The 23,679-nt window shown below is 37.2% G+C and overlaps 1 pseudogene; it reads right to left on the minus strand.

The window, feature by feature from the left end:
* Positions 1 to 2,687: 2,687 nt before the first annotated feature.
* Positions 2,688 to 2,763, minus strand: LOC112815213 (small nucleolar RNA U13; annotated as a pseudogene).
* Between the last annotated feature and the right edge of the window lie 20,916 nt (positions 2,764 to 23,679).

A 23,679-nucleotide genomic window follows, 5' to 3' on the forward strand; every position in this document is an offset into this window, starting at 1 on the left:
ACTGTCAAAACTTTTCATGTGAGAAATGAATGGAAACATTCTATTTCAAGTAAGCATATTTGTGGGTATGGTATTCTCTTTTAACTCTGAAAATCATTTGAAAAATAAAGTAGCCTGTCCGTGCTTGTTTTCAATTTGCAAAATGTCAGCTGTATGCACAAAATGGTCAGTGAGCCTCACCATCTTGACTCATAAGGAAAGAAAGGTTCTCTTGGAACATACATTAAATCTTCCATGTTTCCAAAGTATCACTTCATGTTTTTCAGCAAGAATTGATCTCATAGTGGGCTAGTGACATAAATATATAACATCACCTCTTCCCTACATCCTACATTGCTGCTCTGGCCACACACCCTCCACCACTAACGTCCTAAGAGAAGAGAAATAAACTCTTATCTAAGTTTAATATTTCTTGTGATTTCAATTTCAAGACAATTTATCCTTAAATGTATGGATTTATTTATTTGATCATAACACAGGAGAAAGATCTTAAGCTCATTAAGTCCTGTAGCCTAAATAAAATCTCAACCTCAAATTCTAACTATTACAAATATATATAGAAAAATAATTTAGGAGGACACAAGGAGCCCAATCTCCCTATTTCAGACAGATGGATTTTACTACTCTGAATAAGTAGTTTTCAACTTTTTCTTAAGTATGCCTAGAGCTGGAGATTCTACAGTTAACTAGCATTATATCATTCGGATACTTAAATAGTGATTTCTTATTTCCATGTGAAACCACTTCCACTTCCTTCTATCAGATTTTCCATGGTGGTCAAGAGCTGTTTAGGACACAAATAGACGAGATGCCATAATACAACAGCAATTGAGTTACCCCTTCTCTCTTGTAGGCTGAACATCTAAGGTTCACTAACTTCTTACTCTTAGAACTTAAATCCTTTAAATCTCAGATGCTCTTGAATGTTCTACCTTTAAGTGCTCATCCTTCCCCATAATGGTCAAACGGTATTTTGAGCTCCCATTCCAGGAAATACAAAAAGTCTGGTCTTTTACCAAGTGTTCTTCTCCACTGAGTTTCTGAATTTCTCTGAGGAATGTTTTCATTAACTCATTCTGAGTGATCACTTGTCATTTCTAAAAGCTTCTAGCTTTAGGCCACTGTCCTTCTGGAGTATACTATGCCAATAACTCCACGCTTCTAGTCTTCATACAATAGCCCATCACTTTAAAATAGAATGTATTTCCAAATAGTAGTATTTCCAAATTCCTGACAGACAACAATCTTCAAGATTCTGGAATGAGAAGCCAGAATTCCTGGAAATTCTCAGGCAATCCTGAAATCATAAGTTCTCTATTTTTATAATATTTTTTCTGTGATAATGAGTGATAATAAACTATGTCATTTTTTATACTATGCTTTCAGAGATTTTATGTAAAAAATGATATAATAATAAAAGTATGGCTTTACAGGATTGTATCTTTTAATAACATGTAAAAATGATTCTCCATCTGATATGAAAATTTTATGATAGAAAACATTATAGAAAATAACATTTATATAAAATAAATGACAAATCATTTAATTCACTGAAAGATAATGCCACACATATTTAATAATTAGAAATGATCTTCCTTAAAATGAAATTTTAAAACCCACAAAGCATTAATTGCCCTATTACATGATCTTGCTTTTATTATGACCTTGCTCGTTTTTCAGTCCAGAAAAATTTCATTTTTCAACAATGTTGATCAAATTGTTACAAATTTGTCCACAAGCTTCTTTAAAATTAGTACACCTGTGGTTCTATAAATCTCATTTCCTTTTTCATGATAAAAATAATTTGTTTCCTTACCCTGATTTGAATTTTGTCATTGAATTCAATATTGTATTTTTTTAAAGATTTTATTTATTTATTTGAGAGAGAGAGAATGAGAGATAGAGAGCACGAGAGGGAAGAGGGTCAGAGGGAGAAGCAGACTCCCCGCTGAGCAGGGAGCCCGATGTGGGACTCGATCCCGGGACTCCAGGATCATGACCCGAGCAGAAAGCAGCCACCCAACCAACCGAGCCACCCAGGTGCCCCTCAATATTGTTTTTTTAATAGAGATTTTAGATTTGTTTCTGAATTCCTGCTGAAATACTCTACAATAACATCTTCTATTTACATTTCTCCTGTTCAGATATTTACAAAGAACCACAGCACACATCCAATCCCTGGGAAATGCCAGGGAATATTATTGGGTAGCATTCAAATAACATAACATTCAAATACCGTAGCAAGGTTGACAGCAATACACAGAATGCCATGTCAAAATTACTAACTTGAGGATGAATTTTGGTTCTAAAACTTATTTCTTAGAACATCGCCTATAGGATTTGTATAAAGTACACTAATGTAAATAATCTTATTAATATTTATCTGTTTGCAAAAAAAAAAAACCCTCTTAGCAAAAAAAATCTGTTTGCAAAATAACCTGTCAGGGTCAGGAACACACAACATGGCAACAACTACAAGTAAAATGGGTTAGATCAGAATTACTTCTCTCCAATGTGCATTTCAACTTTAACCTTTCACTTCTGTGTCCACATTTCCTCCTCTTGCTTTCAACTTGACATTGGCAATTTCTTCTACCAGTAATGTTTGTATGTTGATTTTTAAGCTTTAAATCTTACAGGAAAATTATAATGCTTTTTCTCTGTTTCCTTGATTTTTTTTTTTCTCATGTCAGACAGGTAATAGGCTGAGTAACAAGGTTTGAGGGAAGTGCATGTCATCATGCTTATGAACTACAGAAGGATCTATTTTCTTGGTTTTTTTATTCTTTTTTCCTCAGGATTCAGGAGTAGGAAAAAAACATACATTTCCTGAGATATGGTGGGAAAGTATTTCCACGTGGGAAAGGTAAACCCAAGTTTCTCCCTTAGTTCTCTCAGAGCTATAATATGGTGGTGGTGGAGGTGGTTGCACTTTGCTCATTTTTTTTGTTATCAAAACTATAAAACATACAAATTAGGACGTGTAAAGAACCTCTGTGGATATATCACCCAGGCTCAACAATCACCAATATATGATCAGTGTTATTTAACTTGTATATCTACCCATTTCCATCACTCTTATCTCTTGGATTATGTTGAAGTAAATTCTATATATCATTTTATCTCTAATACACTTCAGTGTAAAATTATAAAAGATGAACACTTAAAAATATATAACTAAGAAAGACAGAGTGGAACTGGCATAAGGACAGACAAATAGATCAATGGACATCTTTTTGATTTTTAAAAAGATGCCAAGACATTTAAAGGAAAGAGAGAAAAGACTTTTCAACAAATGGGGTCAGACAACTGAATATCTACATGCAAAAAAATGAAGTTGGACCCTTAACTCACACCACATACAAAAATTTATTCAAAATGGATCAAAGATTTGAGTGTGAAAAAACTAAAACTATAAAACTCTTAGAAAATGTTGTGACCTTAAATGAGGTAATGGTTTCTTAATTATGACACCTAAAGCACAAGCAACCAAAGAAAAAATAGACAAACTGAACTTCATCACAATTAAAACTTTTGTTCTTCAAAGGATATGCATAAATAAGTGAAAAAAAAGTCTACCCACAGAATGGGGAAAAAATTCGCAAATCATTTTTCTGATAAGAATCTAGCATCCAGAATATATAAAGAACTTTTCCTACTCAACAATAAAGATAATACAATTAAAAATAGACAAAGGAGGGGGGCTCAGTCTGTTAAGCATCCAATTTTGGCTCAGGTCATGATCTCAGGGTCCTGGGATCTGCCTGCAGGCCCCCTGCTCAGCGGGGGTCTGCTTGTCTTTCTCCCTCTGCCCCTCCCCCTGCTTGTGCGCTCTCTCTCTCTAATAAGTAAATAAAATCTTAAAAAAATTAACAAAGGAATCAATACTTATCCAAAAAAGATACACAAATGACAAATAAGCCCATGAAAATATGTTCAAAATAATTAGTTATTAGATAAATACAAATCAAAGCCACAGCGAGATGCCACTCACCTGCACTAGGATGGCTACAATAAAGAAGATGGACAATAGCAAGTGTTGGTGAGCATACGGAGAAACTGAAACCCTCATATATTGCTCTGAGGGAATGTAAAACAGAGCAGCTGCTTTGGAAAATATTTTGGCAGTTCTTCCAAAAGTTAAAGTAGTGTAACCATAAGATCCAACAATTCTACTCTTAGAGATATAGCTGAAAACATATGTTCATCCAAAAACTTGTATATGAATATTCATAGTGACATTATGCGTAAGAGTCAAAAGGTAGAAATAACCCAAACGTCCCCCAACTAATGAATGGATAAATAAAATATGGTATACCTACAATGGAATAGTATTCATTCATAAAAATGAGTGAAGCATTAACATACATTATAATAAAGACAAATCTTCCAAACTTTACACTATGTGAAAAAAGCTACAATAAAAGGCCACATTTTGTGTGATTCTATTTTTATGGAATCCACAGAAACAAGAAGGAGATCAGTGGTCACCAGTGGCTGCAAGGAAGGAGGAATTGGAATTGGAGGGTTATTTGAAAGCAAGAGGTGACACAAGGAGCCCATATCCATTTTCTCCTTGGGTCTGCGTATGCCTCCAGGAGCAGAAGACAGTGAAGGCACCAGCTTCCAATTTCTCTTCCTGCTTCCGGCATGATTTGGTCCATGTCTTTCAGTGGTCTGAGTACCAGCTGTGTCATGCATCTCAGTGACTGAAAGACCAGCTGTGCATCCTCCCGTTCCCCGCCTTCCAAAGACCAGCTGTGCCCTCACATGCTGTCTCCACGAGACGGAGCATCCCTGGCAAGGCATCATCTCAGAAGTGTACATTTGACCTGGGGCACATCCTTCTATGGTCCAAGCAATAGCCATGGATGCCATTCTCAGGGTTTCAAGCGCCAGGCCCACAAGAGCTTCTACTTCCACACTTCTCCCATTTAGTTCTCTGACACTGACAAGTACTGTCTGCTCTCTACAATGTTAATCTCTTCAGATCAGCTTTCCCTTGTTGCTCTTTCAGACTTTCAACCCCTATGCAACTAATGCTCTCTATTAAACGCCCTCTGTTTGTAATACCTGGCAAGGCATCTGCCTCTCTGACTCATATATCTACACTGCCTGTTTCACTAAATGTTAGTAACAAGTCTGATATGTTGACGTTGAATTATAAATCCAATTTTCTTTCATACTTAGCCCTTGGTTCTGTATTTTGGGTAATGTTTTGGAAAATGGAGCACTTCTGGGTTTATTGTTTTTAAACATAATAAAAATGTAAAAGTCACAGAAACGCTTTCTTTTCTTTTCTCCCTAAATTTTAGTGATTCCAGAAAGCATTATTTTAGCAATATTATCAGGCCAAAAATTAAAATGGAAAGTTTTTGTTAGTCAAAAATATCTTCCTAAATGTCAAGTTAATTTTGTATCTTATCTTGGGGTAAGATAACTTAGAAAGTAGCTATTCCTTCCTTAGATCATGGTTTTAAGAGGTCTTTTTGGTTATTACTTACCAAGTAGACCAATTACACTTTTACTTATACATACGTATGAGGAATGTGCTTTAAAAGTGAGAAAACAAGGTATCTATATGACTTAAATACTATTAAGGAAAATTGCTTTAAGTTTAGATGAGAGCAGATGGAAGATTCATGTGGTATTTTTGGACACAATTCTGGCACAAAGCAGAAACAGAGAAACAGGAAATAGGCCAAAAACTGGACCAAAATGTTAAAACAAAAAAAAGTCATGTGTACTTCACAAATAATAGCAGTTCTACAGAGGTAAATGACTTGGAATTAAAAGATACGTACTATCATATAATCTATTTTTATGTATTCCCTCTGTATCTTAACATATAGATATATTTCCAATTGTGGGCTCAACAGATGTATTAGCATTTTTTGATGACTTATATGAAACATTAAGAAGTAATTAGGAAGGCATCCAAAGCTCATCAGCACAATAATAGGCCCAGAAAGTTCACATTGGATTTCCTTATATTTCTTAGGTACTCTCATTTTCTGGGAATGGGTCAGCTCTTTCAGTAGTTACAAATCAGCTTAATATGTAAAATAATCACACAGTGTCATGAATACATGCAAAAAAGCACTGGCTTCACTCTTTTATTTTTACTCTGTTCTAAGTATAGTCATTCCGTGCCATTTTTTTCATTTATTGACACTTTCACAAATAGGTGATTAATCCCATCAGTTCATTGTTTTAATTTGAGCCCCAATGAGTCCAAAATGATGCATTAACACCCAAATCTTTTCTCTGTAATAAAGGCTTGTGGCTTAAACCAACTGTTAACATTTTTTTTTCTACTTTGAATGAAAAACATTATTTTCCCTGGGAAAATGTAGCTATGAATAGACTAACAGTGGACTCTTCATTACACATAATTTGCACTTATTCACAGCACAAAACATGACCTCAGATGATTCCTGATACCATCATGAAACAGAAGGTACAAGACAGGGGAGGACCTCTTGAAAATGATCAGTGTTTTAAACCCCTTGAGAGTGAAATGAAGCAATTCTTTGTGACTGCTATAGCTATAAAGTCAGGACAATATTTTAAAATTGATTTAACATTCAGTTCTTTGAATTACTGCTTAAAACATGAACAAGGTGAAGTTTCAAAATAGGTGAGATAGATGCTGTCAAGGGTCCCCATGCCAATGTCTAAATTTGTTGAGAATGTTAGAGTCAAAATTGCACGTCAGTATTAAAGTCATCTAGAACACTCAAGCCAAGTGGCATATTCTTATAATCAAAGTCAGACAGTTCATCAGAAAAATAGTTAAAATTCCGTTAAGATACATATTTTCTTGAGGTTTCTTACAATTGCTTTACCTCTCAATATTTCACCAACTGTAGAGAAGGGTTACAATTTGAAAAGACCTGTGGCACCTATCAATTGTACAACACTGAAGAGTGAGCAGATCGTGGAACATAAGCAACACTGAGATGTGGTGATTGTCTGGCTGATGGTATCAATGTAGTCCGCACACAGTAATTCAGAAGAAGGGGGAAAAAAGCCTTTAGGATTTAATATATTGAGTTTGTCTTTCTATTGATCAAATTAATTGGATGATTTCCAAATCTCCACTTTACTGAGTATTTTATTGACATAACCTTTGACCAAGAAGCATACAGATTTCAAAATGTCTTTTCTTATAGACAGGAAATCAATTTGGTTATTTTAATAAATATAATTGTTTGAGCAAAATAGTTGGCTGAGCAATTAAAGGATTATCTACTGTCATTACTGTCTACTACATACATTACTTCCCCACATTAGTTGTGGGGAAGGGAAGTGGCATTGAATGTGGAGAACAAAAGAGGAAACGGATTTTCAGCACTGAGAAATGAAGAAAGCTGTGAAAAAAACACTAGGAAGACAGTTATCAAGAAATGGTATTGGGGCATCTGGGTGACTAAGTCAGTTGGGCGTCTAACTCTTGGTTTTGGTTTAGGTCATGATCTGAGAGTCGTGAGATCGAGCCCCGTGTCAGGCTCCAAGTTTAGTACAGTGTCTGCTTGGGATTCTTTCCCTCTTCCTCTCCCTCCTTCTTTGCCCCTACCCCCTGCTCTTTCTTTCTCTCTCAAATAAATACATAAAATATTCAAAAAGACAAAAGAAATGGTATTAAAGCAAAAGAACCATTATGATAATTTTGACTTTATGTGGGAGTGTTGCGTTATAAAAACAGAGCAGACTTGGACATTGCTTATAAAATTTTTTTACACAATTCAATAGAAGATAAGATAAAACATGCATTTTAGAATCTTAATTAGAAGAAATTTTGTCTTGAAAATACAATGGATAAATTGTCACTAAAAGATACTTTTGAGTTGGTGCCAACTTCTTAAAGATGAGTTAAGTCAGTCCTTAAGAGCCAGACTTCCAGAGTTGGAATCTCAGCTTTTCCTCTTACTAGTCACTTAGCCTCTTGTGCCTCAGTTTCCTCTTTTGAGGAAATTTGGAAAATAATCACACTTCTCTATGGGGTTACTGTAAGGATGTAGTAAGTTAACACAGAGGAGTAAATTAATGTACAGAAACAAATGCTCAATAAATTTCAGTGATTTTTATGTCTTCATCTTGAAATACCAAATATATACTCCATTTCCTAATGAAATAAAATATCTTAAAATCACGTTTTAGGAAATAATTTTTTAAAAATGTCCATTTCATGGTTTTGATCACTGTAGTGTTAATTTCTTTTCATTGATTGGAAGACTATAATAATGACTGCCCCAATTAATGGTGTGATCACACGTGAGAAAAAGATGTATAGGGGCGCCTGGGTGGTTCCATCGTTAGGTGTTTGCCTTCAGCTCAGGTCATGATCCCAAGGTCCTGGGATCAAGCCCCGCATCAGGCTCCCTGCTCCACGGGAAGCCTGCTTCTCCCTCTCCCACTCCCCCTGCTTGTGTTCCCTCTCTTGCTCTCGCTCTCTGTCAAAAAATAAATAAAATCCTAAAAAAAAAAAAAATGTATAAACATCTCCACACAAGGGTAGAGAAGTAAATGCAAGAAAAAAACTTAAAACCACTCAGATTTAATTTACATTATCACAGCCCTTGAAATTACACTGCACACAGATGATAACCATGAACTATGAACTTATCCAAAAGCTCAACTTCAATTCACATCTTTAAAGGCTGCCTAAAAAGATTTAATGAATTTTCTGATTACTTCTACTCTTTTGTCAGATGTGATTCAACTACATTCAAGGGCAATAAAAAGAATACTTTAAGAGTAATACTTTGAGCAAAATCTGGAAATACTTGCTTCTGAGTGTAATCTGAGCATTATATGAATGCTTAAATAGCATTCATATAAATGTGAACATTTATTTAAAAGCTTCGTTGATTAAAAGCAATAACACTAGAACTAAGCTGACGCTTTTAAAATCCATGTCTCCTCAAGAATATTAAGCATATTCGTTTCAATGATATTTGTTCTCGGTGTTCATATCATCATGTAATTTTTTTAAAATGACCATATGGGGATAGAGTATAAACTGTTTGCTATTTAGTAATGATATTTTGCATAATTAAGTCTTCCTGACTTTAGTCTTTCAACAAAGTAGGGAAAGCATACCTACACTCTGTAACAGATGACCAAACTGTATCAAATTGTGTCTCCAAATAGGCACAGAAGCATTGGTATGTGTACATTTCTAGTAGAGCAGAAGTGAATCCAAAATACAATCTCTTGAGTTCAATTATAAAACCCATATGCTTGAGTGAATGCATGGTAAAAATATGCAACTTCATTACACATTAGAGGCGCTACAAATTTCAGCCTTGATTCAAAAAACACTCAGATTGCTAATGTGGTATATACTGCTAAAAGGCTAATATCACTGCTGTGTGTAGTAATGGGCAAGTGGAAACATCTGTATTTTCTCTGCTTTAAGAACATGGCCTTTTAATCCAAAGGCTTATCTGTGTGGAGGATAAAGGCTGTAATAACAAGGAACACTTATATCATGGTACCTAGTTAAGAGTAATAGCAAAGAAAAACTACACAGGGCCATTGAAATTAAACAAGTTACACTTTACCACTTCTGCCAATGTAAATTTACTCTTAAAGTCATGGAGAAGTATTCTTGCCCACCTTTTTGGATAAATTAAAGATAGAGCTGATCTCTGTATGAGGTTTTAGGGAAAGAAAAAGTGTACTAAGTGATAAAGATAACCTTTGAGTGCCTGCAAAAAAAAAAAAAAAGAGGTAAAGTCCACAAAATCTTTGGGTTTAGAAATGTGAAGACATGGTGAGGTATCAAGATATGTCCAGAAGAAAATGTATTTTAATGCATGCGAATGGAAACTATGGGCTTAATTAATTCTCAGTAATTCATCTTTGCTTAAAAGATAACCTGTACTGAGTGATTCTGGTACTTAAAAGCTATCTCAAAAAACAGAAGTTTTAACTACTTTATAGTATTTCTAGAGGAAGTTACTATTACTGAGGAATCAACTAGATGTTGAAAGTTGAGAAGTCCAATTATCTGGCTCTGAAATTGGAAAAAGTTAAAATTCTTGTTTGCTTATGTGGAAAGCAAACACATATTACCTCATAGAGCTACTGAGACTGAGTGATAAATGCAAATTATTTTAAATTCATTAAACTTTTATTCTATATGATAAGTATTATTTTGTATTTTTTCTTTAACTATTCTTTCTTTTTTTTTTTTTAAGATTTTATTTATTTATTTATTTGACAGAGAGAGACACAGCGAGAGCAGGAACACAAGCAGGGGGAGTGGGAGAGGGAGAAGCAAGCTTCCCACCGAGCAGGGAGCCTGATGCGGGGCTCGATCCAGGTCCCTGGGATCACGAACTGAGCCAAAGGCAGACGCTTAATGTACTGAGCCACCCAGGTGCCCCTCTTTATCAATTCTTTAAGACTTGACAGTGGTAGGCACATTTTAAGATGGCTCCATGATTCTCACCTCCTGCTACTCATAGCTTTGTGTAATCCCCTCATCTTCATTATAGGCAGGGCATGTGACTTGCTTCTAACCAGTGGAATGCTACAAGGGTGATGGAATGAGTCATTATATGTATGAGATTACATTTCAGTGTAGCACCTGTCTTGTTAGATTTTCTCTCTGTTGCTGGCTTTGAAGAAGCTGGCTGCCATGCACCCTACAGCTGCAAAGAAATGAATTCTGTGTGCAACTTTAGGGTTCTTGGAAGTGGATTTTTCCCCTGTTGAATCTCTGAGAAGAACTGAGTCCTGGGTGATGCTGAGTTCAGCTTGGTAAGACCATAAATAGAGAGCCCTGCTAGGTTGTGCCCAGACTCCAGATCCATGGGGACTGTGAGATATGTTTTATGCTGTTCTGAAAGTTGTGCTCATTTGTTACACGGCAATAGAAAAAAAATCTATACACATTGTATACATTAGTATATTGGCATATAACACACTTTATGTATTTATTTATTTTGAATTTAGTGGGGTAATTTTAGGTAGTTTCCAAACTCCTTTCTTGCATTGTTAAATTTCGCTGGCCATACCAGTGTAGGAATGGCCTCCAGGAATGCTCCAGATGCCCACTATGTGAACTCACTCACACAGTATGACTGAAGTGGAAGAGACAGAGGGCTTATCATGATGCCTTGCACCTGAAGTAGAGGAGAAGTAAGGTTTGAAATGTAGGGAGTCAAAGTTAATCTGTGGAAAGTTCATCAAAATCTCGTATCTCCTATTTGCAATAAGCCTGACAAAAAATTCCTAAATTTGACAATTCTAACAATCTTTGATGAGTTGTTAAGCTGAAAGCAAATTCTCTACACTAAAAATAATAAAAGAGATTTCTTGATCAACAACTCCAGAAGAGAAGCTAAATTATCTTTCTATTATAACTACAGAAAATAATGTATCAAGATCATTATTATATGAAGAGGTAATAAAACAGTATGCAGCCAAAGCCATAAGAAAAAAAACTGTAGAGGAGTTGTGTTCTTTTCTGTTCCATTTTTGGTTTTGGTGGCATCTTTGAGTTTTTAACACTTCCACTTTTTTTGTGATTTTTCATTCTAAATAAATATTTCCTTTCATATCTAATATTATAATTGTAACTTTAAAATTCTTTTTCTTAAATAGATGCATAAGCTTCAAGTCTCAGAAAACCTAAATTCACTTCTGCACGTAAACCAAGAAAGGAACAGTATTTTTAAAATGCTGCTAGCAGTCACTGAAGTCACTGAAGGTAGATCAGGGTCCATTAGAACGTGTAACGGAAAATCATTGCTGATTTTGACAAGAATTCTATTAGGGGAGGGGTGTGGCCAGAACGTAGACGAAGGGATTCAAGAATGAGAAGTGCTATCGCAAGGTGACAGCGGCTACTAAGTCCTGGGAAATGGGGGAAGTGAGGCTTGGCAAATGGATTAGCTGGCAGATGGAGGGGAATGTGAGGAGACGGGAGTTTTCTTTTTTGATAGAAGCAACTTCGTGTGCTGATGGGAATGCTTCAACAAGAAAAGAGAGATTTACAATTCAGGCTGTACAAGAGTAATGGCATGTGACAGTCGTCCTCCAAAATGACTCCCAGTGATCCTACCTCTTGGTAGTCACACCCTTGTGTAGACCCATCCATTTGTGTTACAGTTCGCTTATGTGACCAAGGGAAAAACAAAACAGAAGTGATGGGGTGGTCCCTTCCAAAATTACTTTATAATAGACAACAGTTTCTACTTGGTCTGTCTCTCTCTTATATCACTTGCTCTTGGGGCAGCAAGTTGCCATATTGTGAGCAGCCGCACGGTGAGGCCCTACCGGTGGGGAACTGAAGCCTCTAGTGAATAACCGGTGTCCATGTGAATGAGCTTGGAGGTGAGCCTGCAGCCCTAATTAGGCAGTGGGGTGACTGTGGTTCCAGAGAGCTCACCAGCCAACTTGTGAGATTTACCCAGCTATGCAGCCACTCTTGGGTTCTTGACCCTCAGAAACTATGAGATAATAAATGTTTCTTGTTTTTATTTTCTATGTTTCAGAAGAATTTGTTATGCAACAACTGATAACTAATACACACCGGTAGCAAAGTCCTTGAGAAGACAAAAAGAAGAAGTGATATTCAGCACGAGTAGATACCTTGGCTATTAATAGAAACAGGGATATGTCTATCTTTTTAACAGGAGAAAAGATAAGGCATATGGGTGCAGATGTACATTGAATTTGTAGATAGGTTTGCTGGACCATTAGGAAATCTTAATTTATTGGCTTTCTTTCTCAAGAATGAGGCAAGAATTTAAAGCAAAGGGGAGGAGGAAGGGATAAGAAGCTTAAGAACCACTGAGAAAACTTAGAAAATAGTCACCTTGGAGAGTGAGAAAGAACACAGTAGGAAAATGTGAAAGAGGCAGGGTTAGTGTTGAATTCTGATGGAAGTTTGTGTGTTGTATTTAAAGTGACTGGAGGGCGCCTGGGTGGCTCAGTTGGTTAAGCGACTGCTTTCGGCTCAGGTCATGATCCTGGAGTCCCGGGATCGAGTCCCACATCGGCCTCCCTGCTCGGCGGGGAGTCTGCTTCTCCCTCTGACCCTCTTCCCTCTCATGCTCTCTATCTCTCATTCTCTCTCTCTCAAATAAATAAATAAAATCTTTAAAAAGAAAATAAAGTGACTGGAGTCAAATTGTGTAATTTTTCTCTAGCAGTAGTTAGTTGCTTGGGTTCAGCCATAGAGAAAACAGATGTCTGGGTTTAACCAGAATCAGTGTTTGCTAAGTGAGTGCAATGGAGGGAGGGAGGCCAGGGAATTGAGGGTATTTGCAAAGGAAGTATTTCAGTGAAGGCATCTGGAATCCCATCCAGGGAAGAGGAGTGAGAAAAAGAGGTTATCAGCAGAGGAAAAGTGATGATGTAGTTAGTAAGCTGGAGCTCTTGCCTAAGAATGGTTGCACAAGACAGTACTTGAGTAAAAGAGGTGCATGAGGTAAGCTAATAGATAGTTCCTGTGAAGACAGAAATTTAGGGTGTGGTAATGAAATGCATAGCTGAGGTGAGGTGGGTGGGGAAACGTATTGAGGTTCGCTAGGAAAGGCTGACTAGTGGAGTTAAGTAAATAAGTACAAGGGAAAAAAAAAAACCCTGCAAGTTCTTGAACTGAGAATACTTGTAGAACATGTGGGATGATGGACATTATTCAACCCCAAGAATGAAGGAGCCAAGGATATTTTAGTATTCTGAGGAAATGGAGCTCAAGGTCTCCATGGAGGCCAAACCATGTATAAAATGATTCTATCTTGGCACTGGAAACCAAACCTTATTTTAATGACCTTTTACTGAGGAAACTCACAAACCAATTAAGCAGAGAGTCATTGGAGCCTGGGCCACACACTGCTTTCTTAGCTTCGCTTTGGGTGGCAGCAAAGAATGATGTCAGGAAGGGTAAGACTCTGAAGGATATATTCAAGGGTTATCACATGCCTGTGTACTTGGAGAGTTCCAGAGGCTGCTGACCAAAGCTTTAGATTTGATTCTGAATAAGTCAGCAGCAGTCCTGAGCCCAGACTAACTTTGAGTTTGGACCAATCTGGCAACTAGCTGGTTAGATTGCTCTCCTATCTTCTATGATTTCCCAGAAAGTTTGTGCTCCCCTAAAGTGTGGGGGAGGGGTGGAAATGGTGATCAACACCATAAAGTAGTGTTGGTTAAGCTCATCATTGACACTTAAAATTATGCTGGATTATCAAATTAATGTAAGTACGGACTGTCAGAGCAATGATTCTCATTCTCGTTGGGGACATATCAGCGTCTAGGGAGAAAAATGTGGGTCATTTGAAACAACATACTGCATCTCATACTAGAATTTTATATTTACAAAATAAAATGGTTCTTATATTAGAAAATATTTAAGTCACACAAAAAAGTATAAACATAATATAACAAGTAACCATGTATACGTTACCCATTTGAAAATTAGGAGCAACAGACCAAATTGTCACTCTCTGCCCCATGAACCCTAGTTGTAAGTTTTGAGTTATATATTCATAAGCAAAATGTTCAGCTGTTTCACATGTTTTTAAACCAGTTAAATGGTTTCATAATGTATGTAGCATTCTACAACTTTTTTTTCAAGATCTTATTTATTTACTTATTTGAGAGAGAGATAGCATGAGCAGGGAGGAGGGGCAGAGGGGGAGAGAGAAGCAGACTCCCCACTGAGCAGGGAGCCAGATGTGGGGCTCGGTCCCCAGACCCGAAGATCATGACCTGAGCCCAAGTCAGATGCTTAACTGACTGAGCCACCCAGGCATCCCTTGCAATTTGTTTTTGTTGTCCTTATTATTACACTTTCAGATTTATTCATGTTTTTACACGTGGCTCTGGTTCATTCATTTGGATTGATGAATAGTACTAATCCAGTTCATGTATCTGCTCTTCTGTTGATGAACATTTACATTATTTAGTTTTTCCATATTACTAGTGATGCTACAGTGAACTCTTTCAGAATGAATCTGGGTGCACACGGATGATAGTGAAATTGCCAGGTCCTCAGACAGGCATATCGCCTGATTTTCTGATATTTTGATAAATTGCTTTCTAAAGTGGTTGTACAAGTTTACCTTCCCCTCCACCAAGCAATTTATGACAATCTCTGTTGCCTGAAATCCTCCCCAGTACTTTCAAAATTTTAGTGTGATGGTTGTGAAATTGAATCTTTTTTTTTTTAATTTGAAGTTCCCTGACAGCATGTGATTTTAATAAAAACAAACTCCAGAAAGTAAAGCTCAGCAAACTTTCTTGGCTGGTAGGAAAACTCAGTAGGCTCTCTCTGTGATTCCTGCAGGTTGGGGGAAGAGTCGTGGCCCCCCAGGGAGATGTATGGAATCTTCTGCAATGGGACATCAGGTGTTTTTGCTCATCTAAAAGTGGCTTGGTTTTAAACGTGATAAAAAGCTGGGTAGCAGAAGGAAGGCCGAATGGTACTGTACTGGTTCTATCACTACAAGATGAAAAAAGGGCAAGGTTGGTACATTAAAAGTGATTCAGAATGAAAAGGGAGAGAATGAGAAATTTAAAAACTGCATGAAATTAAGGATATCACCCCTGTTTCCTTAGAATCTGCTTGTTTGAGTCATATTCTTTTAGTTGAACCTCTCACACACCAGAGTCTCTAAATATGTTCTACTTAGAGCAAATAGCTTGTTGACAGTAACCACAGAGAATTACAAAGTGGGTAGAGATTTTAGGCATCATTTTCATTTTATTTTATTTTATTTTCAAAGATTTTATTTATTTATTTCACAGAGAGAGACACAGTGAGAGAGGGAACACAAGCAGGGGGAGTGGGAGAGGGAGAAGCAGGCTTCCCCTGGAGCAGGGAGCCCGATGCGGGGCTCGATCCCAGGACCCTGAGATCATAACCTGAGCCAAAGGCAGACGCTTAATGACTGAGCCACCCAGGCGCTCCCATTTTCATTTTACACATGAGAAAAGTGAAGTACTAAAAGTTACACACTCACAATGAATAGATTTTAATGAAATGGTTGAAGAAGGAAACAATGGGGATCCTCTGCTTACTTCTCTGGGTTTACTGGACTATTAACCTGATCACCAATATAGATAAAACCTATCTCTTTTGTGCTCAACTACAACAGGGTGGTTGAGAGTAGAGGCTTGGGATCAGAGGTCTGGGCATGACCCCAGCCCAGCAAATGGTATATGTTATTATCATCTTAATCAAGTGATTTAACTTCTCTAAGCTGTGTTCTTATTTACAAAATAAGGAAAGTTTTAATTCCTACTTTTTCTTGTTTTGTAAGAGTGCAATGAGATAGTATTTTACTCTCTGGCTCATATCAAGCAATTAATGAATGGTATATATTATGGTTCTATTTTAACACCTCAGTGTTTGAGACACGATTTAGTCATTTAGAGTTCTGCCTTGAACTGCCAATGGAACCATGGGGAAGGTTTTGCTGGAGCCAAATAGATCAACAACAGTTGGGCTAGATCTCTAGCACAGCATGACATGAGATGGCTTTGACTATGTTTTTACCTAAATTTAATAATCTTTTAATAATTCAATGCTTTAAAAGTTTATTTGTTCAGTTATGTGTTTTTCTTCTAAGGAATCTATCTATATAACACTTCGAAGCCTTCACAGGAAATGGAAACGAGTAGCTCATTTCTCTACTTTTCTAGATCATTTCTTTATGGCTTGATTGAAAAGACCTCTGTTTTCCTTCTATTCAAACCTTTCATTTTCAAATTCCAAAATATGCTCACCTCAAATTCTTCTAGTATTTTGAAGGAAAAACAATGACCATTTAAAAAATAATTGAGTCTTTTACTTGTGTTTCCTATATCTCTTATGTGTCTTTCCCTCCAACACCACATGCCTTGAGTTTAAATAATTTATTTTACCACTACTTTTCTCTTGTTTATGTCTGTTGCCAGCTCCCATTTCAAGGTATCTGTCTGAGTACATGTATACACATAAACTTTCATTTCCCCTCTCCTGAAATCCTACTTGGCAGGGGGAAAGGGGGAGAAAACCCAAAACAAAAAAATAAGACAAAATCTAGCAATACAGAAAAATATTAAGTTCCATCAAGTGATTAATAATATTGGGAAACTTGTAAAATCTCTAAAGCTGATAGACGAGACTTTTTTACTTAACCCAACAAAGCCAAAGAAATGCTCACACAACACAGATATAATATAGAACTGATGAAATGAAAGGTTTTCCTAGAAGGGCTCTGGTCAAAGCTACAAATTCACTGAGGTGAATGAGGAGTGAGGCAATTGTCCTGAATGCAAAATTTGAAGACATGCCCCCAAAAACTTGATAATTAAAATAAATAATGCCTTAAAAATAAAAATTTATGCAAAAATTCCCTGATTTAGAAGATAGCAGGATTACAGATTTTGTCTTTTGTCAACTGAGCTCAGCATGGCATGGCAGTGATCCTGTCTTTAAAGATTTGATATTTTATCCATTTTAGGTTTTTATATTACTTTTGATTCCTTTTATATTGTACTAAAGTACTATTTATCTTGATTATTGCTTCAATTTTGTACCTGAGGCAGGAGCCACATTCAACTTGCATGTCTCACCTAATCTCGTCTGTTCCTGGAGTAAGCATCACAGCAGAGGCAGGAAGGGTGGGCTCTGAGACAGTCTTTGGAGATTATCTAAAGTGTTGTGACTTGCTCAGCCTGACCCTACACTTAATATGTTGGCTCTGGTGTTCATCCTCAGAATAAAGCAGAGAGATAAGTTCTTTAAATAATAATAAGTTCTTTTCCACGGGGAACTTAGAGTGAACTTTAAGGTTAGAGAGGGAAACAGAGCAAGAGTCTAAATGACTTTCACACTATATAAGAATCCACTGTATGCAGAAGATAAGCTCCCAGCTACCTTAAAATAAAACCAATTGAACAATATATTTACTGCTCCCACACATCAGGCCCCTCCTAGTTACGTGACAGTGATTATTTGTTAGAGCCAGATGACCTGCAAACAGAACTTGCATTCTTTGCCTGGGAAATGGTGATATTTACTTGAACTATAATATACAGACCAGTCACGAGGAACATGAGAAAAGCCAACATGTGATAAAGATACACCTAAATTCTTACTGGAGAAAGTAAAGTGGACACCAGAAATAGGAGAAAACTTTAAAATAGGTGTTCATATCCCCAAGGATTTGACAGGATACAAATTTACAGAATAACAATAGGCTGCTTTGCAAGAGTTTGGGAAATTTAGTGTAAATTCCATATAACTTCAGTACAAAACCAGAAGAGTAGAAGGGTAGGGAAGTCATAACCTGAACATAAATTTCATCAAAATAAGGATAGTTTTGTTTCTTACAGTATTCTTAGCACATAGACGAGTTCAGTAAATGTTGATGTTGTCTTAGAGCAACAGGCTAGAGTTAGTGTAGTAAACTGGCCTGTCCTTTCCAGTTATTCTCTACCTTTTCTGTTGCCCTGTGACTTGTACCATCTTATTTGAAAAGCATACATCTCAATCCCCTTCATATCAGGAGCATGTGACAGGTTTCGGCCAATGAAAGGTGAGCAGACATGAAATATACCATATCCAACCAGAAGTTTTGAGAGTCTTGAGTGCTTTAGTTCTTTTCATTTTGTTTGCCAAAAGAATGGCATATCCTAAAAAGGGACTGCTCCTTAGCCTAGACTCTGGAATGAGGAAGGTAAATGTCATAGAGCCATAGGGCAACCTGCAACCTTCACAGAAGACATGAAACGTAAGAGAGAAATGAGCTTTCTGTATGGTAAACCACTGAGGTTTGAAGATTGTCATTGAAGCAAAGCTAACACAGTTAACTAATTAATTTTGATGTTAGGAAAATTTATCCAAAATCTTTTTATTGCTAATATATGATAGTAATTAGTAAAATATTATTAAAGCTGGAATTACGTATGTGAAAAAAATTTAGGACCAAATAAAATGTGACCAAACAAACAGTAATCAAGAAAGAAATAATAAACAAGGAAAATAATAAGAAACAGAAAACACAGTGGAAGAAAAATATAACAGAGGATGGTATAAATAAGTGCACATACTTTAGTGATAACAATTATAATATTATATGTTAAAATCCCTTATTTAAAGACAAATAATTTCAGATTGGGTAATTACTATTGAGAAATAAAATAATCTGGTAATGTAAGTGCTGGATTACTTTGTGTGAGATTGTAACTGTCAGTATTCCAAAATTAAAGTTTAGTGAGCATGTAACATTTGAGTATTTAAGAAAGTACTCAACAGAGGCTGGGAAGATGGTGGAGTAAGCTCACCTTGTTTCACAGGTGTAAAGAGATAACACTCACACCACTGTAAATAATCCAGATAATAACCTGGGTTGTTAACAGCCTGAAGGCTAGCAAAACAAACTCCACAACTAAAGGTAGATAAGAGGCCACACTGAAGAGAGTAGGACAGGCAGGGATGCAGTAGAGAGCTAAACCCTGTAGGTCTGGCTACTGGAGAGAGGGAGCTGTGGGCTTGTAGAGGAGAGGACACCTGGGAGACGCCACAGGGAATACGAATCCCCATAACATATACTTTTGAAAAACAGAAGGGACAAATTTTGTGAGTTCTTACAACCAGCAGGACTTAAATCCTGGAATTTAAAAAATCAGTAGGCTCTCTTCTGGGAAAGACTGGAGAGCATTAAGAAACTGAGTCCCTGCCCTTAGACAGCAGGACAAACAGCCCATGCAGATATAGCACAGAAGCAGCATTTTGAAAAATGCCTGAGGCATACAGGCGGGAGAGTTATTTATTAATCTCAGAGCAGTTACTATAGAGACAGGGATCACTGGGGGACTCTGCCAAGAACAAAGGAGCTGGCAGGTGCCATTTTTCTTCCTCACCTCCTAGCATAAACACTCAGCCACCTGTGAGAACCAGTGTGCAATGCCGACATTCACTACCTAACTTGCTTGCCCTAAGCCCCGCCCACCTGGTGACTGAGCAGATCTGCCCTTTGTAGTCAGCTTGCCTCAGTCTGGGGTCCTCTCCTCCAGAAGACCAACACAAACCTTGCCAACATCATGACCCACATATTTTGAGGGACCTCAGTCCCAGTAGCAGCAGCTGTGGTGGTGGAGCTGCCCCCCCCCCACAGAAGACTAGTGCACATCTTGTTAAAACTGTTTCCCCGCCCCCTGACAATCAGGTCTTAGTAATGGCTGCATGTTCCCTCTTGCTGGAATGCAGATTTTGCAAGCCCTGCATGCCCTGCCCCCTCCAATATTCTCTTGGCTGGAGCCCATTCAAAGCGTAGCCACAAGCCTGGCAGTGTGCAAGCAGTCAAAGCAGGAGCCAGCACCACTCCAAAGTAACTCCTGCCTCTGGAGAGGAGAAGACAGCTACACCCAGCAGTCAGACTGCAGCCCCAGCAGTGGGCTGGGGCAGACAACAGGTCCGACTGCAGACCCGCCCACCAGTGAAAGCTTCTCAGGGGACAATACAGGGAAAGCACGCTGAAGTTTGGTGCTACTTCATTTCTGGCAAATGCCTCGTCTGACTAAATTCAAGCCCAAGTCAGCCCCAGACTGGTCCACTAACACCACAGGGACAGAACCCTGTTCACAACAGGCAAAGAGAGCCACTGCCAACAACTGAACTGAAGGAAAAAGCAGCCAACACATAACAGTAGGGCACATGTAACACACATAGGAGACACCCCTGAAGCATCAGGTCCTGGTGAACGGGGGACACTCCACTGTAGGTCCCTACAGGACCTGTTCTTCGTAGGGCCATTACTTTGAAGAGCAGGAGATGTAGCTGACTGTCCTAACACATAGAAACAGATGCAGAGAGTTAGACAAAATTAGGAGACAGAGGAATATGTTCCAAATGAAAGAAAAGGACAAAAATCACAGGAAGAGACCTTAATGAAACAGAGATAAGTAATATTCCTAATAAAGAATTAAAGTAATGGTCATAAAGATACTCACTGGAGTTGAGAAAAGGGTGGAAGACACCATGAAACCTTTAACAAAGAGATGAAAAAAGAACCAATCAGAGACGAAAAATACAATAAATGAAATTAAAACTGCACTCGGGAGCATAAAGAGTAGACTAGAGGAAGCAGAAGAACTAACTAGCATCCTGTTGGACAGAATAATGGAAAGTAATCAAGCTGAGCAGGTGAGAGAAAAAAAATTGTGCTACATGAGAACAGACTTAGGGAACTCAGCAACTCCATCAAGCATAACGACATTCACATTATAGGGATTCCAGAAGGAGGAGAGAGAGAAAAGGGGGTAGAAATTTTATTTGAAGACATAATAGCTGAAGACTACCCTAATCTGGGGAAGGAAATGGATATCCATATCCAGGAGGCAGAGTGCTCCTAACAAAATCAACCCAAGGAGGTCCACACCAAGACACATAGTAACTAAAGTTGCAAAAAGTAACAACAAAGAGAATTTTTACATCAGCAAGAGAAAAGAAGACAGTTACATACAAGGGAAACCCCATAAGCTTATCAGTGGATTTTCCAGCAGAAACTTTGCAGGCCAGAAAGCAGTGGCATGATATATTCAAAGTGCCAAAGGAAAAAAATCTGTAGCCAAGAGTACTCTATCCAGTAAGGTTATCATTCAGAATGGAAGGAGGGATAAAGAGTTTCCCAGACAAACAAAAGCTGAAGGAGTTCATGACCACTAAACCAGCCCTATAAGAAACATTAGAGGGATCTCTACGAGCGGAAAGAAAAGACCACAAGTAAGAGTAAGAAAAGCAGGAATCACAAAAGCCATAAAAATAAGTATATCTATAAAAATCAGTCAGGGACTTACAAAATAAAAGGATATAGAGTGTGACACCATATATCTAAAAGGTGGGGAGGGGGAGTAAAGAATAGTTTCAAACTTAAGTGACCACCAACTTAATATACACTGCTATATGCAGAATATGTTATATGCAAACCTAATGGTAATTATAAATCAAAAACCAGTAACGGATATGTAAAAAATAAAAAGAAAGGAATCTAAGTGTATCACTAAAGAAACCCAACAAACTGTGAGAAAACAAGAGAAGAAAGGATCAGAGAAGAACTACAAAAAACATAAAACAGGTAACAAAATCACAATGAATACATACCTATCAAAAATTACTTTGCATATAGTGAACTAAAGTCTCCAATTAAAAGACATAGGGTGACAGAATGTATAAAACAAAACAAGACCCATCTATATGCTGCCTACAAGAGACTCATTTCAGACAGAAAGACACATGCATATTGAAAGTGAATGGATGGAAAAGCATTTATCATGTAAATGCATGTAAAAAGAAAGCCAGAGTAGCAACACTTGTATTGGGCAAAATAGATTTTAAAATAGACTATTAACAAGAGACAAAGAAGGACACTATATAATAATAAATGGGGCAATCCAACAAGGAGATATAACAATTGTAAACATTTACGTACTCAACATAGGAACAACCAAATACATAAAACAGTTAATAACAAATATAAAGGAACTAATTGATAGTAATACAATAATAGTAGGAGACATTAACACCCCACTTACATTGATTGACAGATCATCCAAACACAAAATCGACAAGGAAACAGTCGCTTTGAATGATGCACTGGACCAGATGGATTTAACAGATATACTCTAAATATTCCATCCTAAAACAGCAACATACATATTCTGATCAAATACACATGGAACATTCTCCAGAATAGATCACACATTAAGCCACAAAACAAGTCTCAACAAATTCAAAAAGATGTAAGTCATACCATGCATCTTTTCTGACCATAACACTATGAAACCAGAAGTAAATCACAAGAAAAAGTCTGGAAAGACCACAAATACATGGAGCTTAAATAACATGCTACTAAACAATAAATGAATCAACCAAGTAATCAAAGATGAAATCAAAAAGTACATGGAAACAAATGAAAATGACAACACAATGGTCCAAAATTTGGGGACGCAGCAGAAGCTCTTCTAAGAAGGAAATTTATAGCAATACACGCCTACATCAAGAAGCAAGAAAAATATCAAATAAACAACCTAAAGTAATACCCAAAGGAGCTAGAAAAAGAACAAACAAAAGCCAAAACCAGTAGAAGGAAGAAAACAATAAAGATTAGGGCAGAAATAAATGATATAGAAACTAAAGAAAAAAAATAGAATAGATCAATGAAACCAGGAGCCAGTTCTTTGAAAAGATCAATAAAATGATAAACACCTGATCAGACTTATCAAAAACAAGCAAAAACCAAAAGAGAGGACTCAAATAAACAAAATCACAAGTGAAAGAGGAGAAATACCAATGGACACCACAGAAATACATTAAGAGACTACTATGAAAAGTTATATGCCAACAAACTGGATCACCTAGAAGAAATGGATAAATTCCTAGAAACAGACAACCTCCCAAAATTGAAGCAGGAATAGGAAATTTGAACACAACAATTACCAGCAATGAAATTGAATCAATAATCAAAAAACTCCCAACAAACAAAAGTTAAGGACCAGATGGCTTCACAGGTGAATTCCACCAAACATTTAAAGGAGAGTTAATACCTATTCTTCTCAAACTATTTTAAAAAAATAGAAGAGAAAGGGAAGCTTCCAAATTCATTCTATGAGGCCAGGATTATCCTGATGCCAAAACCAGATAAAGACACTACAAACAAGAACTACAGTATC

This window comes from Callorhinus ursinus, unplaced genomic scaffold (assembly GCF_003265705.2).
Source record: "Callorhinus ursinus isolate GAN/ISIS: 27379988/994484 unplaced genomic scaffold, GSC_fseal_2.0 scaffold30, whole genome shotgun sequence".
In the NCBI taxonomy this organism is placed as follows: domain Eukaryota; kingdom Metazoa; phylum Chordata; class Mammalia; order Carnivora; family Otariidae; genus Callorhinus; species Callorhinus ursinus.